The sequence below is a fragment of the Carassius auratus genome, chromosome 24, assembly GCF_003368295.1.
Source record: "Carassius auratus strain Wakin chromosome 24, ASM336829v1, whole genome shotgun sequence".
In the NCBI taxonomy this organism is placed as follows: Eukaryota; Metazoa; Chordata; class Actinopteri; order Cypriniformes; family Cyprinidae; genus Carassius; species Carassius auratus.
This window is the reverse complement of record NC_039266.1, coordinates 3,451,521-3,473,850: the sequence shown is the minus strand read 5'-3', so window position 1 is coordinate 3,473,850 and position 22,330 is coordinate 3,451,521. Positions and strand designations below refer to the sequence as shown.

At 35.4% G+C, this 22,330-nt stretch overlaps 1 pseudogene; it reads left to right on the top strand.

Moving 5' to 3' along the window:
- On the top strand, positions 1–19,656 carry LOC113042133 (rhomboid-related protein 1-like; annotated as a pseudogene).
- Positions 19,657–22,330: the final 2,674 nt, after the last annotated feature.

Here is a 22,330-nt window from a genome sequence, read left to right as displayed (position 1 = left end):
GCAATGCAAAATGTGCTAAAATTATGACCCAGATATCTAAAAAGAAGAGCAGCATATTTGCACAAGGGGTCAGTCCATCTCTTTACCATCCCATATGCCATCCTAGTTATTAAAAAAAATCACACTTTTATGATAAATATTGCTTCCATTAACATCAAATATACCACTTTATTTATTCATATCTTGAATAAATAAGTACTTCGAAGATTCATCTTCACAATTACAATGAAACAGTCTTCAGAGACAGTAACCAAGCCAAAGACTTCTTTAATGAATAAGTTCCACAATATACACGATCATTGGGATATTCCAAGCACAACCAGTGATTAAAACACCCTGAGAATGTGTTTTAGCTTCTGTAGTATCTGCTGCGTGTGATTAATGTCTGATTTAGGAAACCCGAGTGCGCCTGCGTGCTGTGTGTGTGTGTATGTGTGTGTGTGCACTGCAGTGAGTGTGTGTTTGTGTGTTTAGTCTCTCTTTAAGACTCCTGCAGGGTAGATGGAGAGCTGCAGCTCTTTGGACACGCCCCCCTCGCCTCTGATTGGCTGCAGACCACCGCCTCCTTCCCCTCCTTCATTGGTATTCAGGTAGTACTGTCTTTGTGGAGGACAGAGGAGAGAGAGAGGGAGAGATTTACAGGGGTAAAGGCAACTTGAGCACAACGAGACAGGCGAGCGGAGATGGACAGAGGCGTTGAGGAAGGAAAGTGAGAGAAAACTGGACCGGCTGCAAGCTAGGGGTGATTTTGAGGTGGACAGAAGAGGGTGTGAAAGTGCCGCAAGGGTCTTTTGGGTCTGGTTGGTGAGTGAGACCCTGGATTTGAACCCGGCTGGACTCATCCGAACCCTGGACTGACGGCTCCGCTGTCTTCCCTCATCAGAGGACGTCCTGCACTCCACTGGCCTTTACTGTGTGCGCGTGTGAGGGGTCTCTCTCCCCGCTGGGGAGGCGTGCCGCGCAGACGGACCGCTGGCGAGTGTGTGTGTACGTGTCTCTGCGTGCCATTTCCCCCTATGTCCTTCTTTTTGTGGCTGTGTGCGCACCAGGGCCCAGTATATGGATAGAAGCTCTCTGTTCCAGCTCATACAAGAGCAGGTAAGCAGCAGCAGGTTGCTATGGTTACTGCATCCTCCTGTGCATCGACGTGCATGTGTGAGTGTTTCTAGGCTGATACAGAGCAAGATGGACAGTCGGAATGAATGAGTACTGAAGTGTGTGTGTGTGTGTGTGTGTTTGAGAGGTCCTCATGTTCAGTCAGTGGCTGTTAGTGTAGTAGTAGTACACTAGACATCAGCACTGGTGCACAACACATGCTTGTTGTATATGCTAATGGATTGAAATATGTGGATTTATACACTTACAACATGCATGCATATTTTTTTTTACCTAAATCATAATTAAACACACTAATGTTCACAGATTCTGAGTTGGTAAGATTTTTTATAAGGATGCACTTATTTTTATTTAATATGCAGCTATATTGTGTAATATTATTTCAATTTTAAATGTTTTAAATGTGAATATGTTTTCAAATGTCATGTATTCCTGTGATCAGATCTGAATTTTCAGCATCATTCCTCCAGTCTTCGGTGTCACGTGATCTTCAGAAATCATTCTAAGATTCTGATTTGCTGCTCAATAAATATTTCAGATTATTATCATCTTTTTGTGAAAATGCAGTTTTTCGGGGTACTTTGGTGAATAGAAAGTTCAAAAGAACTGCATTTGTTTGAAATGGAAGTCTTTTGTAACAATATGAATATAATTACTGTCACCTTCAATCAATATATTGCATCCTTGCTAAATAAAAGTATTAATATCTTGATTAAAAAAAAAAATCTTATTCACCCCAAACACTGCTGTTTATATTTCAGTATCATCTATTTATCTATTTTAACAGCAGCTGGCAAGTGTAAAATCCAGGAAAGCAGCGATGCTGCTTTTTGGGTGTTCATGACTTCAACTTAATTTCAGATCAGGTTAATTCAGTTCAGTTCACTTAAGTCAGGTTGACACTTTACCAGTATATATAGTTCAGTTCAGATCAGTTCCATTAAACATCATTATTGCTGTTAACAGTAAAGAATGTTACATTCAGCTCATTTCACTTCCACTTCCGTTCAGCTGCTTTATTAGTTTTGACGATATAAATGGTTAAATTCAGCTAATTTCAGTTCAGCTTCACTGGTCATTTTAATATAGCTAGATATTTCAGTTCAGCTTCACTTTTTGTGAGATGCTTCATTTGTAAAACCTCTAATCGAACCACTGGACGATAAAAACAGGAAAAACTCTGTAAAGAACCAAACCTTGTTAACCGAGTCTCAAAAAGAAGACCCCAAAAACACTCGAAAGAGCACTTCAAGAGATGTGTGTAAGAAACAGACACCAAGAAATACCAAAATATATTGTTTAGTCATGAAATGACACGTTATGTTAATAGCACATTATTATAATTTTTTTCTTTTACAGCTGTTTTGTGTGCAAACACTGCAAAACGTGATTTATTTATACCTTCAGTCTGACCTGCCAGTTTGCAGAATGCATAACTCTCTACATACAGAAGTAGAAATAGAAGGAGGTCAGTGAGAACTCTTCTGTAAGAGTTTTGCTGTTTAAACAGCTACTTTACAAGGAGGTGTTAACATTGAGATGCTCCGGATGGTCTGCTACTTCTTGCTGAGTTTCCTTGGCAAAACCAAAAAACCAAAAACTGTTTCCAAGTCCTGGCAGCTCACATCACAAGAGTTCAAAAATTCATCAGGATTCAAACAACAGCTTGGATTGAATACATATGCATGAGAATATGCTAATTAGTTTCATTCTTGAAGCAAAAGCAGCTCTTCAGATTTAAAATGTGCTTATGTTCAAATATAAAATCTTTTTCTTCCTATCCATCCATTCTCCAAACTATATTTATAATACTAATTAAGTAAAGTCACCTTTATTTATATAGCCCTTTTAACAATGCAGATAGTGTCAAAGCAGCTTTAAACATGAAAATAGTGTGTCAATAATGCAGTACACAGTAAGGCAGTTCATCATTGAATTCAGTGATGTCATCATCCTGCTCACTTCAGTTTACATAGGATCTGTGCAATCAAGTCGACGATATCACTGCAAAACAAGGGATCAGAATCAAAATATATATTTTTCTTCTGAGTAACATAATTCATTAGTTTGTAACAACTGTAACAACTCAAAGTTAACTTGACCATGTCTAAAAAAACACCCTAAACAGATCGACCACATAGTAACACCCTTGCAACCATATACTCTAAATCCTTGACACTTTATCTATCCATCACTGTTTTTTCTTTTCTTTATGATTACCCATAATAGATGCATTTTCTCCTAAACTTCCAAGAGCATGTGAATTGTAAATGCATGATGTATTTTTAAAGCCATGATTTAATAAGGATGCTGGAAGTCATATTAGGAAATATCCCTGTGTGTGTGTGTGTGTGTGTGTGTGTGTTTGATTTTGCTGTCTAATCTATGCTGATGCTAAGAGATTAGGTTGATTGATGGACAGGGAAGGCAATCATTCAGTCGGAGGGGCAGAATTGATCTTTGGGACACACACACACACACACACACACACACACACACACACACATCTGAGAGTCATCAGTGGACTGTTTGTGTGTGTGTGTGTTAGTATTTTATGGGTGTGTTTCATATATTTTCACGTGCACTGTGCATCTCATTTTGCTTGTACAGTAAGTGTATGCCTGGCAGTTTGCTTGTGTGTGTGTGTGTGTGTGTGTATGTGTTAGTGTACGTATGGTGTGAATGTGCTACTGCTACTGTGTGTGTGTGTGTGTGTGTGTGTGTGTAAAGGCAAGATGCTTAACCTTTCAGTTTATTATGATTTTTTTTTTCTGCTTTAGGAAGCAGTGCTGAGCTCAGACTATATCTGGCTCTAATGCACACGCACACAGTTCACACATGCAAACACACACACACACACGCTCACTGTGTGATAAACAGAATTAATGGGAGTCAGTCCTAAATTGCAGAATTACCCAGTGTCTCTTCTCACAGACTGGAGTTTAGTTAGTGGAGCTTGTTAAGTACAGATTGCTGTTGCTTATGCTCAGTGTTAAAGCTTTGTTTAAATCAGGGTTATTATAGTTAAACTAAAGAAGCTTGAAATTTGCCATTGCTTGAAATAAAATAAATGTGAAATAAAATAAAACAAAATAAAACGTAAACTTTTTTTATTTCATCTAGATGCCAGCCTTACTCATTTTTGTTTAGTTTAATTTGAAGTACTAAAATAACTAAAACTGGAAAAATAAATAACAAAAACTATATCGACATAGATATATATTTAAAAAGCCCAATAAAAATGACGAATGACATCAAATAAGTTTAAACTGAAAATATAAAGATAAAAATAAGATGTAAAATATTAACACAAAATATACAAGTATATCTGTGATACTAAAAAAACACTGGTTCAAATTGCTAATTTTAAGTATTAAACTTAGACTTGCATTGAACTTTGGACTTGAACTGTATCCAGAAAATACAAATCATATAAATGTTTTTCATTTCTGATGATTACCTAAACAATTAAGGCATAATATATGCAAAAGCCACCATTTTTTAAAAATGTAATAGGACTTAAATGCAGTTTATCAGACTTATATTTGATGATTATTATTAATCGAAAACAATTACAGTTTAAACTAAATATGAACAAACATGAATCATCATTATAATTAACTCATAATAATATTTAGCTACAGAATATCATCAAATGATGTTTCTTTGTGATGGCTTTCGTTATTTCCGTGCACATTTGCATAGAAAATAGTTTTTGTACTAGACACCTATTTGCTAACATGATATTGTACACTTTTGCACATTCATTTCCATGCTAAATAATTTATAAAACAGGTGAAAAACACAGATCAACATTTTAAGCACCAATCTGGCAACATTTACACAGGCACCACTCACATTTTGATCAGAAAATGTAAAAATCTTGTTATATATATATATACAGTGTGTGTGTGTTTGTGTGTGTAAGCAGTATTTGCTTTGACACCAGCTGTTCGGAGAGAAAGAGGGCAGTTGATAGTTGGATTGTCGCACCATATTTAGCATTATATTTGCATAAAATAGCAGCAGTTGGTCCTGCGAGACTCTCCGTCAGTGACCAGCTGCAGTGATATGATGTTTCTCCCAGTAATGCGTCTCCTCTAGAGTTTCAGTGCAGTAGTTCTATTCATAAAGAATTTCTTATAAACAAGAATCCATTAAATTGATCAAAAAGTGACAGTAAGTACAATTGTTACACAAGATTTCTATTTAAACTGAATGCTGTTCTTTTCAACTTACTGATCATCAGTGAATCCTTTAAAAAAATCAAATATATCAAAGTTTCCTCAAAATTATCAAACTGTTTTCAACATTGATAATAAAATGAAATGTTTCTTAAGCAGCAAATCAGCATTTTAGAATGATTTCAGAAGTATCATGTTGAGTTTTGATGCTGAAAACGCAGCTTTGCATCACAGAAATAAATTACATTTTTTTATATATTCGCATAGGAAACAGTCATTTTAAATTATGCAATATTTTACTGTATTGTTAATAAAAACAAGTCTTCGTGAGCAACAACCCTAAACTTTTAAAGTTGTGTGTGTGCATCTTTGGATGCCATTTAAATACCTTCATATTTATCAAAGTATTGTAATATTTCAGCTGAAGCCGTCATTGTACCATGGTAATGGGCCAGTGCTGCTTTGTAAGGTTTACAGTGTAAGCCTAAGATCATTAGTGATGAGAAAGCTGACATATTTTACTACTAACACCATATCATTGCTCAGATGTTTCTGGGCTCAGCCATATGGTGTGTATTTTCAGAAACCATGGCAACAGTGAGGCTCTTTTTAGCAGACTTTAGCAGCGGAGGACAGGCTTTGTTCAGGCTCATGTAATCAATGAAGAGCCCATCAGCTGCACACAGACTCCGTCAGCACGGGCTCCCTGATAACACTCTGCTGTTTACATGCTGGATCTGTGGCGTGTGTTTTGGTGATTTGTGGCGTGAGGTGACAGAAGTAGATCAGTCGCTGGCGGTGTTCACACACACACACACACACACACACACACACACACACAGTGTCAGTCTTTCTCGGGGTGACACGTTGGTAATTTGTTACCATGGTGACGCGGCAGCGGCTCTCCTCTGTGCTGAATCGCCTCACTAACTGATTCTTTCACTTCCATCCTTCTCTCCACATGTGTCTGCTGCTCTCATCCCTCCATCCTTCATCCTCCGCTCATTACACAGAGCCCTCGCATTCACCCGCTCGCCTTCCTCTTCCTCCTCCTCCTCCTTTCTTTTTCTACATCATTACAGGCTAGCACATCATTTATTAGTTTATATGCTTCTTTCTTTCTTTTTCTTTCTTGCTTTTTTCTTGCAGTCTATTCATTCACTTTTTCTAACATTCCTTTCCTTTCCTTCCGTTTCCTTTCCTGTCATTCATTCCTCCCATTTCCTGTAATTTCCCTTAATTAATTAATTCATTCATTCATTTGTTCATTCATTCCATTTTTTCTTTCTTCCTACTTTTGGTCATTTTCTTCCTTCCCCTTCCTCTAATTCCCTTTCCTTGCTTCCTTTTTTCTTTTCTTTTTCTTCATTCCTCATATTTCTTCTAATGTTCCTTCCTTCTTTCCTTCCTTCATATATCATTCCATTTTTCATTCATTCATTCATTCATTCCATTTTTCCTTTCTTCTTTCTTTCTGTCACTTCCTTCCTTCCTTCCTTCCGTCTTTCCTTTCTTTTTTCATTCCTTCTGTTTCCTGTAATTTCCCTTCATTTTCTTTCTTGCTTTTTCCTTTCCTTTCCTTTCCTTCATTCCTCCCATTTCCTGTAAATTCCTTTCATTCATTCATTCATTTATTTATTCCATCTTTCCTTCCTTCATTCCTTCCTTCCTTTCTTCATTCATTCATTACATTTTTCCTTTCTTCCTTCTTTCTGTCATTTTCTTCCTTCCTTCCTTCCATCCTTCTAATATTCTATCCTTTCTTCCTTCTTTCCTTTCCTTTACTTTTCCTTCCTTATTTTAATTCCTTCTTTCTGTCTGTCCTTTCATCCTTTTCTTTTCCTGTCCTGTCCTTTGTTTTTCTCTAATTTCTTTCCCATTTTTATTTTCTTCCCTTCATTCTCACATCTTTCTACTCTGTTCTTCCTTCTCTGACCTTTAAGCTGTTCATTTTCCTTTTTCTTTCATTTTTTCTTTCATTATTTCTTCTTTCCTTTTCTTTCATTTCTGTTCCTTTTACTTTCTTTATTTCTTTTTTCTTCCTTCAGTCCACCCATCCTTCCACGCTTTCCTCTTTTCCTTTCCTCTAACTTTACTTTTTTTCTTTTCATCCTTCCATTTCTTTTAATTTCTTTTTTTCTTTCTCTTTCTTTCTTTCTTTCTTTCTTTCTTCCCTCCTTCCTTCCATCCTTCCTTCCTTTCTTCCTTCCTCTTCCTCTTTTCCTCATGTTCCCACAGTAAACACAGACAGCAGAAGTAGCCACGTGTGTTCTCCAGGGTTGTCTTTGCTGTTTGGTTCAGTTAGGAAAGTGCTTCAGGCTCATAATTACACACAAACACACACAGTAATGTGAAATACTTTGAGTGTGTGTGTGGCAGAGAGGATGACTACGTTTGAGTCACAATCGTGTTGCTGAAACTAGCTGCATATTTGTCTGACTCTGTGTTAAAGGGGCCAAGGAATTTTCTTGCTCAAACAGCTTGATGTACTATAAAGGCATCTTGCTGTTATTCAGTTGCAGAACATTCTGTAGACTCATCAATCACAGATTCATCCATGTACAGCGAAGAGATTTCACTGCTCATTCTGGTTTACATTGAATGATATTGTTAAATTTGAAATGCATTATATATACAAATATACAAGCAAATGCACAGCATGTGTAGCATGTTACATGTATTTTGTGTGTAATAAACACATTAGTCTTGAATGTGTCCTGTATGTGAATGCATATTAACTCGTTCTCTCGTTCTGTTGGTGTTCAGCTGGACCCAGAGCAGACTGGTTTTATAGCAGTGGAGAACTTCACCAGTCTAGCTGAGCACCATGAGTTACAGCTGGACCCCAGTAAACTGGAGATGCTGCTGGCGCTGGTACAGAGCAACGAACACGGACACGTCTGCTACCAGGAGCTCATAGAACTGGTGAGACGCATGCATTTCATTTATATGAACACTGAGAAACTCACTGTTTACCATGCTGAGAAAATTAGCACTTTTGAGGATGATTGCACCAACTAGTCAGTTAGATCTACTTCTAATGAATGCATTTAGTATGTGCAAACTAGTCATGGGGTACATGACTCACCTCAATATTTGCTTAAACTGCATCCCAGTATAACTGAGTCACATCTCTAATGACCAAATATATGTGAAATAATATGAATGTGACATCTGAGATTGGAGACATGTAATAGTCAAAATATACTATATATATATATTCCGTTTTAACTATATGTTCTGTTTTGTTTCTTGAGCTACGCTTATGTTCAAAACTGAGAGATTTTTTCTTATGCTCGCCAAAGCTGCATTTATTTGAGAAAAAATACAGTAAAAACTGTTATATTATTACAGTTTAAATGAACTGTTTTTTATCTGAATATATTTTAGAATGTAATTTATTTCTGTGATCAAAGCTGAATTTTCAACATCATTCTAATATGTTGATTTGATGCTCAAGACATTTCGGATTATAATCAATTTAGGTTTTTTTAAATGAATGAATTAAAAATTGAAAAAAATCACATTTTTTTAGAAATAGAAATGACAGTAAATGTCATTGTCACTTGTTGTCAAATGTCATGAGTCCTTGCTGAATGCAGTGAATTTATTGGAGATTAAAAAAAAATCTTCCCAAAGCCTTCAAATGTTATTTTATTGTTTAATCTTATTTTGTGTGTTTGTGTTTATGTGTTTTAATGCAACTGTATGGATCTCTCGATGCACAAATACTGAGTGTGACATTTGATTGTCATGTTATTTCTATGAGACCCAGAGCAGATGAATACTGTGTGTGTGTGTGTGTGTGTGTGTGTGCTTGTGTGTGTGTGTGTGTGTGTGTGCGCGTGCGTGTGTGTGTGTCTGCGTGTGTGTTCATGAATGAAGCTCTTCCCACAGTCAGTAATAGACTGCAGGTCTTAGCTCTGTAATTTCTGAACCTCCACGTGCTTCCTTTACAAATCCAGCCATGTTCCTCTCAGGACCTTCTTCACTCTCTCACACTTGATACGAGGGGGCGTAAGTGTTTTCACTCTGGCACAGACAGTTGAATCAATTTTGCCGCAGGCTCTTTTAATACACACACATACACACACACACACACATGACTGCGTTTCTCTGTGTTGACTGTTCTGGTTCTCTAGCTTGACTCATTTAGAGATGTGATACAAACCCTCACGTAATCACAGCCTGATACACGCGTGTGCACAGATGCTTTACCTTTTCTGTGGCTTGGATTCAAGACATTCCATCATTTAAAACCATGTTCTACAGGAAGAGAGACTGAGGCAGAGGCAGAGAGAAAGCTATGAATTTAAAAGGATTTGGGTGAAGTGTAAATCTGGGGCATGTGGGAGATGGAGGAAACAGGGAAAAGAAAGAAGAGAGTGTGAGAAATCCTGCATACATTGGTGTAATCTGTAAGAAAGTCACAGTATTAAACTGTTCCGTGTCTCTGTATGTGTGTGTGTGTGTGTGTGTGTGTGTGTGTGTGTGTGTGACTATTATGATGGTGATACTTTTGTCAGGATGTTTTGATGAATAAAAGGTTAAAAAGAACAGCATTTATTTCAAAATGAAAACCTTTTGTAACAATAGAAATCTTTACTATCACTTTGTATCAACTTAGCACATCTTTGCTGAATAACAGTATTAATTTCTATTACAAAAAGAAAGAAAGAAATTTACTTACCCCAAAACTTTGAACAGAAGGGTATATTTTATATATATAGATTTTTATTTTAAATAAATGCTGGTCTTTTTAAGTTTTTATGCATCAAAAAATCCTGACTAAAGTGTCACAGGTTCCAAAAAAAAATTAAGCAGCACATCTGCTTCCATCATTGATTATGAATTGGCGTGTTAGAATGATTTCTGAAGGATCATGTGACACTGCAGATGGGCGTAATAATGCAGAAAATTCAGATTTACATCACAGGAACAAATTATATGTTAAATTATATTAACATAGAAAACCATTTTTTTAAATTGCAATAATATTTCACAATATTACTGTTTTTTCTGTATTTTTGATCAAATAAATGCAGCCTTGATGAGCAGAAGAAACTTTTTTTTTTAAACCAATCCCAAACTTTTGAGCGGCAGTATATGTTGAATTACCCTACTCTCTCTCTCTCTCTTTCTTTCTCTCTCTCTCTCTCTCTCTCTCTCTTTCTCTCTCTCTCTCTCTCTCTCTCTGTCTATCTCTCTCTCTCTCTCAGCTGAACAGTAAACGTTCCAGTAGTTTTCGCCGAGCCATTGCAAATGGGCGTCGCACCCTGCAGCGTGAGATCCTATTGGATGAGACGGGGTTGGGCGTGTACAAGCGCTTCGTGCGCTACGTGGCCTATGAGATCCTGCCATGCGAGACGGACCGCCGATGGTACTTCCATCAGAGCAGACTCTGCCCTCCTCCTGTGTTCATGGCCATCATTACCATTGTACAGGTACAGCTCACTGAGCTCGTCTGCCTCTTTCTTCTTTAGGTTGCATTATGGGTTTTTGGTTATGTTAGAAGATACACATATTTCCTCTTAATGAACATTATAATCAAAGTTTTGCTAAAACAAAAAAAAAATCTACTACACGCCCTCCAGCATCAGATTAATAGTTTATAATCAATTATTTTTAGTATAATTGTTTAAACATCTACCTTCATGTCACTGTTCATGTGTCTTTTTGCTATGATATCTGATTTTTCACAGAAGTAAACACTTATAACTTTTATATTGTTTGTAATATTTCAGGTTGTGCTCCTTCTGGATTAAAGCAATTTAGGCTTATTTAATTATCCATACATCATTTATGAAAAATAATGTTTAGATGTACAGTATCAAATATGACCATCAGGCTTTTGAGGATTGTTTATCTGTTCATCTTTTTATCATCGTTGTATTGCATTGTATTTTATGTTTTAAATGAAAACAACAGAGCTTTGGTCATAAAACTAAGCATTGAAGTATATTTTTAGGACGTTATTACAAGAAATCAAAAAATGCATTTAATGTAAGTAGTCTGTTATATTATTAGAACGATTTCATTGATTTACATTACAAGCTATAAGAATATTGTCTTTAATATTGCATATTTTTGCTCAGTTTGTTCATCTTAAATTGAGTTTGCACTCTGTATTCTCACTATATGAGATATGTGAGCCTTTAAAGCCTGATGTATTAAATATGACCATGGACCACAAAACCAGTCATAAGGGTCCATTTTTCAATATTGAGATTTATACATATTCTCAAAGCTAAATATATAAGCTTTTAATTGATGCATGGCTTGATAGAATAGAACAATATTACAACCGAGAAACAACTGTCTGAAAATCTGGAATCTTAGGGTGCAAAAAAAAGAATTCGCCTTTAAAGTTGTCCAAATGAAGTTTTTAGCAATGCATATCATTACTCAAAAATTAAGTTTTGATATATTTACAAATGTAAATGTACGTGCACACTGCTATTATTGCATTCACTCGATTTATAAATCATGTGCACGTTTTAGTACATTGAAGGAACGAATTAGTAAATCGTGCGCACAATTAATTTATTTTTTCTTGCATGTCATGTGCGGGGCTCCGTACTTTTGTGCTCCAGGGTCACAAATATGACACTCAACAAAAGCCACACATGCAAAGCCACACATGCAAACTTCTATAGATTTTTTTCCTTGAGTTTTGTATAAAGGTTCACTGAACTGTTTCGTTTCCAAACATGAGATTTTTCAGACTTTAATTTGACATATGAGGCCCTACAGTTTAAACACTGCTGAGTGTGTCTGTGTTTGTTCCAGATCATAGTGTTTATGTGTTACGGCGTGATGCTCAATAAATGGGTGTTGCAAACCTACCAGCCAGATTTCATGAAGAGTCCGCTGGTGTATCATCCCGGACACCGCGCACAAATCTGGAGGTTCTTCAGCTACATGTTCATGCATGTTGGGTAAGAACTTTGCGCAGTGTTTGACAGGGCCAGATGAACTCTTGTTTAGATCTCCATTTATAAATAAAAGAGCATCAGCTGTAGTGCACTTGTTTAATTATGCAACTAGCAACTGTTCTTCGAATAAACAGTGTACGCCTTACAAGCTTTAAAGTCAGATGCGGACATATTTCTTCATGCATCTTCCTGGTTTTATTGTGCACGATTTGTTTATTTTAAAGAAAACTGTTTGTCTTTGTCATCTTTTATCAAAATGCAATAAAATACTCCACCTCTGAAATGACTTTGCTTATCAAAACCATTTTTCAGCCCAATCATCTGTCATGTAGAGATGCTTTTCAATCTGCAATCAGTTCCTAATGGAGAAAATTAAGTGCTGCCCACATTTTTCTGAGAAATACATCACATTACAAACTACAATGGCCTGGGATTGAACAACCATTTCACATTGATGTCGACTTTAAATGCACATGAAATCTCACTTTTGTTGTAACAGATGGATAATAGATTGCTTAACAGGTTTAATCTGTCTGGGATCCATAAGGCCTTTATGTGTTTTGTAAGCGTTCGAGCAAGAGACAAAAGTTTGACTTCGACTTCTAAGGCTGATGAGAATTTCTTAGTATTCCTTTGTCTAAATTTAGCTGTACAGACCTGTAGCTGCAGCTGATGTTTACATTCTGGATGTGTGTGTGTGTGTGTGTGTGTGTGTGTGCAGATTAGAGCAGTTGGGTTTCAACGCTCTTCTCCAGCTGATGATTGGTGTTCCTCTGGAGATGGTTCATGGGATCCTGAGGATCAGTCTGCTGTATATGGCTGGAGTCGTCGCTGGTGAGTGAGTTAGTGTGTGTGTGTCCGCATACGTCTTGCTGTCCTTGCACCCTGACAATTCACCAGAAGAATGTGCTCATATTTATGATGGACATGTCACCAGTGGGCAATGACCTAATCAATAATCTCTGAATTATTCACACACTCACACACACACACACACACACACCATCTCTCTCTTGTGACATACACACCAAAGCCGCAAATATACCACACCTCTGGAGACTGTGTGTAGTGTAATAGAATACATTTACATTTTAATGCTAGCTATGTTTTTCTTATTATAAAACAGAGATATGTATTATCCTCTATCAGGGCTATTCCATTCCTAGAAGGGCCACGTCCTTAAGAGCGTCACGCCAACCCTAATTAAACACAGCCGAAACAGCTAATCAAGGTCTGCAGGGCAAGTCTATTTAATTATATATATATATATAATATACCCATTTAATCATCCTTGTTGATCAGCATGTAAATTCCTCAATTAATTTTTTTTCATAGTAGTATTAGAATTTTTTTTTTATGTTTATATTTAAATTCTTATTTAATTATTTTGTTTAATTACAATTTTTTTTGATGATTCTGGATAAATTCAGAATCAACATTTGTATTATTTTTATTTATTTATTTATTGTTAAATTGTGATTCTGAAAAAAAATTGACAACTAAACAAAATAACATGTAGTTTACTAGAGGTTAGGACAAAATGTTCATTGATCATTAATAACTTAAACAAAAGTATTACATTTTATAAAATTACACTTCTTAATTTAAATAAAATAAAAATAATACATTTAAAATTTCAAATGTAATTTGAAAAAAAAATTACTAATTAAAAAAAATAATAATTTTGTATGGAGCCAATGTCTCATTCATAAAGACTTGTTTTGTTTTGTGTATGTTTGTGTGAAATAAAAGAGACATAGATGATATACAGTGCTTTTAAATTTAAACAACGTTCTGCTGAATTCAAAGCCTAATCAAACACATTTGTCTGTAATTTATTAAATAATCCTGAAGACCTTGATTAGCTGGCTCAGGTCTCTTTAATTAAAGTTCCTGCAAAACCCTGCAGGACGTGGCCCTTCAGTCCAGGAACAGAAGCAAATGATGGAACTACTGCAAATGACATGGACAGCAACATGCTGAAATTAAATGAGCATTATGTTTTATCATATATATACTCAAAATATACCGGATACTGCAACTAGGCAGCATTTTGACATCTATAAAGAAAAGTGTCCATGCTGCAGACACAGAACATGAGATGGAAATTAAAAGAAGGAGAAAATAGAAAAAAAGACTATATGTGAGAAAGAGATGAAAAGACAAGGAAAATGTGAGAAATGGAGTGAGAGAAACGTGGAGTATTGAGAAAATGTAACATAAAAAGAGCAGAATGATGAAGACGGTGGTGGAGGAAGAGTGCTGAGCGCAGCACTTTAAAGACTATCTGTCACACACACACAGAGGATATGCCAATATTCAATTATCTCACCTCCTTCTGCTGTATTTTGCATGCATGTTCACTTTCCTGTGAGACTTTAGACTACAGAATTAGCTTAACTCAGTGTGTTTTGTGCTGCTGTGAGTTTGAATGTTCTGTATTAAATTAAAGTCCACTTGGGAGTGGCTACCTAAAGAGCGCTTTATTATATTAATTAAATGGGTCGACAATAGTGACAGCTGTAATGCAGAAAAAGGGGTCGGTTTATATATATATATATATATATATATATATATATATATATATATATATATATATATATATATATATATATATATATATACACATCATTTTAATGTGTTAATCTATAGTACTATATAAATCATAACACAATAAAAACTAAATCATGCCTCCTGAGCTGGATGTAAATTCGGTCATTTTTAATTAAATGTATTAAATTAAATACATTTGATGACATATAAATTTGCATGAATTTAAAACACCTTTTGCTATCATAACATTCTTCATGATTTATTAATAAACCACTTACAGGGGAAAAATAATAATTTAATTATATTAAACATGAATACATTCAATAAAGTTAATTAAAACTGTATATAGTTAATATTACATTTATTAAATACACAGTAAAATAAAAAAAAACATAAAATGAATAAAGTCAGTAATATTTAATTTATTAAATTGATTAAATTAAAGAATCAATTCAGTAAATTATATAAAATTACATTCATTTATTAAATTACAAATAAGTTAATGAATCAAATCAAATTACAGTAAATAATTTAAAATAAGAAGTAGAAGAAAATAATTTAATTACATCTATTTTAATAAAAATGTTTTTTATTTTGTGTGTGCATACATACATACATACATACATACATATATATATATACATATATATATATATATATATATATATATATATATATATATATATATATATATATATATATAAATAACATCCTTATAAAAACATAAATTTAGGTTTTATTAAATTATTTTTAAGGCATGTAAGACACTCTCTATTAAACTTCAAATAATCCGAAAAAACATGCAGCAGTGGTGTAACGGTCCCTATGCGGGGTCCCTTATGTCATTACGAGGCAATTATATTATGATTAAATTTGCCTATCAATTTTCTCTATTGGGCACTTTTACTCAATCGAGGCTGTCTGAAATCAGCAAATGTACAGTGTGTACACAAGTGTTTTAATGTTGCACACAAAATGAGAATCGCAGGAAACACTGTATCACATGCTAGAATTTTCAAATGTATCAGTTCATATGATTCCAAATGGAGTCACTACTTGTGGGCGGGGCTTTGTCATATGATTCCTTTTCAGGATTTCCAGGACAGAACCTATCAAATAATGCGACTCTTTGTCATTGGTGTAGACTAACCATGTGTCTCCTCAGGTTCTCTGACGGTGTCCATCACAGATATGCGCGCTCCGGTGGTGGGGGGGTCCGGCGGGGTCTATGCACTCTGCTCAGCACATCTCGCCAACGTTGTCATGGTAACCGAAACTAACTGCTGCCATGGCGACTTGTGTCAGAATGAATGAAAAGGGGAAATCAGGCAGAGGAGAGTAGAGAAACGAGGAAGGATAAATCTCTTTATATTGCGGCTTCCCTAAAGATCAAAGAGTCTCTAATCGACCACACACACACACACACACACAGACATAAACAGAGTCTGCTGTGTGCTGAGGGATGCGTCTCAACTCTTCCTCTTCCCTGTTCAAGTGCCTTTTAGTGTGTGTGTGTGGATTTGAGCTCTATGATGTCATCAGTGACACGCTGTCAGTCATCACAGGAAATCATTTTCATTTGTTCCTCAAGCAAAAATCCAAGTCCCACCCACTGATCTATAATATAGAATATATTATATATCTATATATATATTAATATTATATATATAGATCAGTGGTCCCACCACTAAAAACAGCCCAAATAACTGCGCTTTTTTATACATAAGAATTCATATAAGCACAAAGTAAAAAATTTTATGACTGGATATTCAGCAAAATAGGTTGCAAATGGCAGTTTTAGTAATTTTATTATGTGCCTTTTCATTGTTTTTATTAAAATTTCTATTAATTTATTTTTGTCTACATTTTAGAAACTTCAGCCTAAACTAACTTTTAGATCTAAGTGTACATTTCATTAAACTGTTTATTTTTTTATTTTATATCGGTTACCTTTTTAGTTTTAGTTAAAAATAACCACACTGATGGCATTTCACATTAGCTTTACATTTGAGCCTTTTAATCAGAAGTCCAGCATAAATCTCCAAAGATTTATTTACATTTTCCAGAATCTCCAGATTTGTTTAAGTTTTACTTTTTATGAATCATTTCAAAACAAAACACATGCATGGACGAATACAGTAAGAGCAATACGATTTATTTGTAAAATAGATGGAGTGAATTTTCATTATGTTGACTTTGTAAAAGTCTTCGTTATGCCTTTTAACATGCATATGTTTGTGTTTCAGAACTGGGCTGGTATGAAGTGTCCATACAAATTGCTACGGATGATTCTTGCGCTTGTTTGCAGTAAGTAACTGGAGTTATTGTAGTTCTCATACTTTAGAGGGGGGGTGAAATGCTCGTTTTCACTCAATATCCTGTTAATCTTGAGTACCTATAGAGTAGTACTGCATCCTTCATAACTCCAAAAAGTCTTTAGTTTTATTATATTTATAAGAGAAAGATAGTCTGTACCGATTTTTCCTGGAAAAACACGAGCGCCTAGAGGCGTGACATGTGGGCGGAGCTAAAGAATCACGAGCGCCAGTAGGCTTTTGAGTTGAGAGCATGTGGAAGCTGTGACACAGATCCAGAGGCTGAAATTTAACAAGAGCAGCATCAGCAACGACGTCTCTATGTGGTATGTACTGAAACTGTATATATTTGCTTAGCGGTTTTGGAAAATGACTAAGTTCCACTTCATGTCGTCTTTTTTTTTTTTTTTTTTTTTTAAGCTGTACATGTGGAAAGTGCAGTTTGATGACAACATCACATGTTGTTTACTTGATGTGCTTACGCGCCGATAGCTAAGTTAACAACACAGAGATATTTGAAGCAGTTTTACTCACCGCCTGCGGTTCCAACACACGATCGTGACCCTTTTTCGTTGGGACTGCATTATCCTTAAGAAATAAACGATGTGCAATCCGAAATGCAGGGAACAAACAAAAACACTTGCACAACTCCGTTGATGCTCTGTAAAAATAAACTCCATCCACTGGTCCCTTAATGCTGTTTCTCTTTTGGTAATCTGTGCAGGGTTGTCTTGCCCTGGCAACCAAAAAACACACTTCTTTTGTGACTTTTCGCGACGCTCTCGCTCTGATCAGGCTGTGCTCAGCCTCTCAGTGCTCTGCTATATGGGAGCGCGCGCTCTTCCGGACCCATAGGACGCACTTAGGACCCATATAAGGAAATTCCGCTCCATCTAACGTCACACAGAGCCATACTCGAAAAAAACTTTCCGAAACTTGTGACAAACCGGAAGAGGTTTTTTTGGAACAAAAATACTCCTTCAAACGTACAAACTTTGTCCATGTTTAGCATGGGAATCCAACTCTTTAACAGTGTAAAAAACTCAGTATGCATGAAATAGCATTTCACCCCCCCTTTAGTAAATAGGCTTTGGCTGAATTCACAATAGCATACTAGTGAGTTACTGTGTACTATTGTGTTTTACCATTTGTTATATTCACAATGCAAGACAACAATATAGTAGACTGAATATATATACTAGATACTGCATACTTGAAAAATCTAGTATTATATGTGCAATATGCAATGATTTCAAATAATTGTATGCTGCATTATTACTCGACCTCATCAATGTTTAATTCAACGTGTTTGTCTCCAATTATCTGAAAAATAACATTTTTAAACATTTTAATAAAAACAATTGTCGATATATTAAAAATGGAACACATTGCATCATTCTCAATGCAGTTTTTATCTGGAATTCCATGCATACAAAAAAAAGAGACATATTCCAGAAGTAGTGTAAGTAGTAGAGTCGTATGCTATTCCAAACATCTGCCGGTCTCTTTCTCCGTCTTTGGCAGTGAGTTCAGAGGTGGGCCGTGCCGTATGGCTGCGTTTCTCCCCGCCCCTCCCCTCCTCCGGACCGCAGCCCAGTTTCATGGCTCATCTGTCGGGCGCAGTGGTGGGCATCAGCATGGGCTTCTGATCCTGCGGAGCTATGAGGAGTCTCTGCATAAACAGTGCTCCTGGTGGGTCCTCATCTTCTCCTTCATCACCTTCCTCCTCTTCGCCATCTTCTGGAACATTTTCGCTTACGAGCTGCTCGGGGTACAGATCCCGCCCCCTCCCTGATGACACGCCCCCTCTAGTGGCCCCCAAAAGCCACGCCCCCCTGTCCGACACAGGTCCGACCTCAATCTACTCCGCTCGACCAGCAGTGGAGACACGGACGTAAAAACCGGAAGGTGTGAAACGAAAACACATACTCACATTCCCTACAGAAGCAGCGAACACAAACCGTGTGGTATTTTTAATGAACACTCGGAGGGAGCTCAAGGGTCCGGTGAGCTTATCTGAACAGACCATCAGTACGTCATACACTCGAAACATGCACACACACACACACACACATTAAATTTGTTGTGTATTTCAGCCCGAGGCTCATTCATGATGCCTTTCTGTATAGTTTAGATTTGACTCAGCCTGTTATGCATTACAGATGCCATCCGTAGTAGATGAAATCTCACAGACTAAACACAAAGCCTTACACTTGAATACACAGCGAGGTAGTCCTCAGTGAGGTAGGGGGTTGATGCTGAGGTCATCTGATGCTGTTTGTTTTTGGATAATTACGGATCGGGTTCGTTTAAATTATGTTTCTGAAGCTGTTTCATGCTTTACTTTGTTCCTAAACAGACAGAAACGGAAACATTCACTCTGTTCCAAATCATAGTGGGCTTTCTATGTGGGCAGAATGTAATAAGTGTTACCTTTTTCCAAATATGAGCACAGAATTTTCAAAAAAGCAATTCCAGAATGTATTGCAACAAGCTCCAAAAATTCTAAAAATGTTTATAAATATGTTTTTTGAAAGACATCTCTTATCCTCATCAAGGCTGCATTTGTTTGATAAACAATACAGTATAAATATGAAATATTATTACGGTTTATAAAAATTTTTTATATTTTAATGTATTTTAAAATTTATTTTATTCCTGTGATGCTCCGCTGTATTTTCAGCATCATTCCTCCAGTCTTCAGAGTCACATGATCTTCGGAAATCAGAAAAATATACTCATTCACTGCTAAAGAAAAATTTCTGATTATTATCAATTTTGAGAACAGCCTAATATTTGTGGAAACCATGAGATTTTTTATTTTATTTTATCTTATTTTATTGAGTTTTTTTATGAATAAAAAGTAAAAAAAAACTGCATTTATTCAACTTTTTAAATTTTTTTACTGTCATTTTTCATCAACCGAATGCATCCTTGCTGAATAAAATAAATTTTTGACCCCTTTAGAACTACTTCAAAATAGACAACCTAATATTTTTATGCATATTAGATTATTGTTTTGTAAGTCGAATATGTTTTTGTAGAGCATTTCTAATCAGGTTCTGTTATGATGCAGCTGTAGAAGGGAGCTCACTTGGTTTGGGACAGACTGAATATCTGAAATGTTCCAGTGAACACACAAACACAGGCCAGCGAGAGACTCAGGAGTTTTACAAGCAACTCACTAAGAATTACTTCAGTATTGCAGTTGTTATGATAACTGCCATAACGTGATTAAAGATGCTTTTGATATAGAAACCAGTGTCACCACCACATATACCGAATGTGTTGCAACTTTAGTCACGGTTTCATCTGCCTACATTTTCAACAAATGATTATGACTGGATTTATATGAATAATACAACTCAAGATCCTCGAGACAAGATTGCAAAAAAGAGCATTTCATGACCCTTAACTCTAAGACACGGCAAATATTACAAAATTCAGTAGTGCCAAGTTATCATTCGCTAAGCTGCTAAAAGATAATTAACGGGAATTAATTGAATTGCTAAAGGAAAGATGTGTATAAGATTGCTGTTCTGAGTTTCTTTTCATTTTGGAAAAGCTTGACCGTGTGTCAGTTTAATGTTGTGGATTTTTATGCCATAGTCCTACATTTATATTTATTGAGAGTGGCTAACAGTGTTGGATTGTGGCGTCTGTAAAGATTGTCTTTAACTGAATCATGATGATGATGATGATGCAAAACCTGAAATGAAATGCATTTACACTCACAGAAACGGAAAGTGCTGGAAGCAAAGCACAGAATATTAACAACACAAATGTTTAAATAATAAATTCAGCTGTGCCCAAAGGTCACACTTATGTAACAAAACACTAATGCTTTCCAGGGAACATCTAAGTTATTTGAATATTTTAAGGTCAGCATGAAATGGCACTCACAACCCATAAAAAAAAGGATATTTGAGGACAATTGGCAAAAAACAAAGGCTTAGTGAATACATTTCAGTAGTAATAAAGTAAATCATGTCAGTTTTTGGTTTGATGTTGACTTGAAATGTTCTGATCTAGCATCCAAAAAAACTTTATAGACTTGATAGAGTTCCAGTAATGTTAAGCTGGCTGGCACTTTTAGACAGGTGAAAAATGAAACGCTGATGAATATTTATCAGACACACGTATAAACTGAGAAAGAGAAGAGAGAAATGTTATAAAAAGCTAAAAACCATATCGGGATATGTGTCAGAAGAAAATGAGGCGAGAAAGACGGGACAAATAGCTGATAAAATGAAGGAAAATTGAGAGAGAGCAGTGAATGATGGATGTATTATTTTTTTGAACACTCATCATATGGATGCTGGAAGTGTGTGTTTGTGTGTGTGTGTGTAGTTGCTGGTTTACAGACTGTTATAAGCACACATACTGTAGTCTGTATGTGAGTGTGGGAAACACTGAACCTCGGTCTTAAAATGTTGGGTTGTGTTTGAAGTGGAATACTAGCGTATTTACTGCATACTTTGCCGTTTGTACTGTATACTGCCTAATATTTGTTTTTTATATATAATGTGAAACAGTATGCATTTTGCAATCATAACAAGATGATCATGTGACATCGCTGATTAAATCAGCAAATGGCATATATTTATCATGTTTGAAAAACAAATATGAGAAAGTAATGTAGTAAAATTAACTCTTGTAGCATTCAAAAAAGACAAACTAAATATTAAAAGTTGATTATGTGGTTAATTTATTTTAAGAACTGTTATTTTAGTATTATATATGTACTATAGTTTATATTAATATTTTGAAGTAGCTTTTATTTTTAAATAGTAATTTATAAAGTAATTTACAGCTTTTGCCATTTTTCCTCTGCTTTTTGGTATTTCTTTTTTTTCAGTTTTAGCTTAGTCATTTTTTAGTTAGTTATTTTATGTACTTTTCTAATTTTATTCTAATTTTTTTATATTAATGTTTTTATTTTAGTTTTTCCATTGTCATTTTAATGCTTCAATGTATGTTATTTGTTAGCTGCTGAGGCAAAAATTTTATTTTAAAAGTTTTAAATTTTTAAGTTTTTTTTATTTAAATATTTTAATATATTTATTCAGCTCTATTTCAGTCGTTTTAGCAGTTGCTCAAGCAATTTTAAGTTTTTCATATATTATGTAAATTTTTACATCAACTTTATTTCAATTTACAAAAACAATTTTTAATAGTTTTTAGTTAAAAATAGCAACTCTGTTTCAGAATGCAAGGTCGAGTGCAT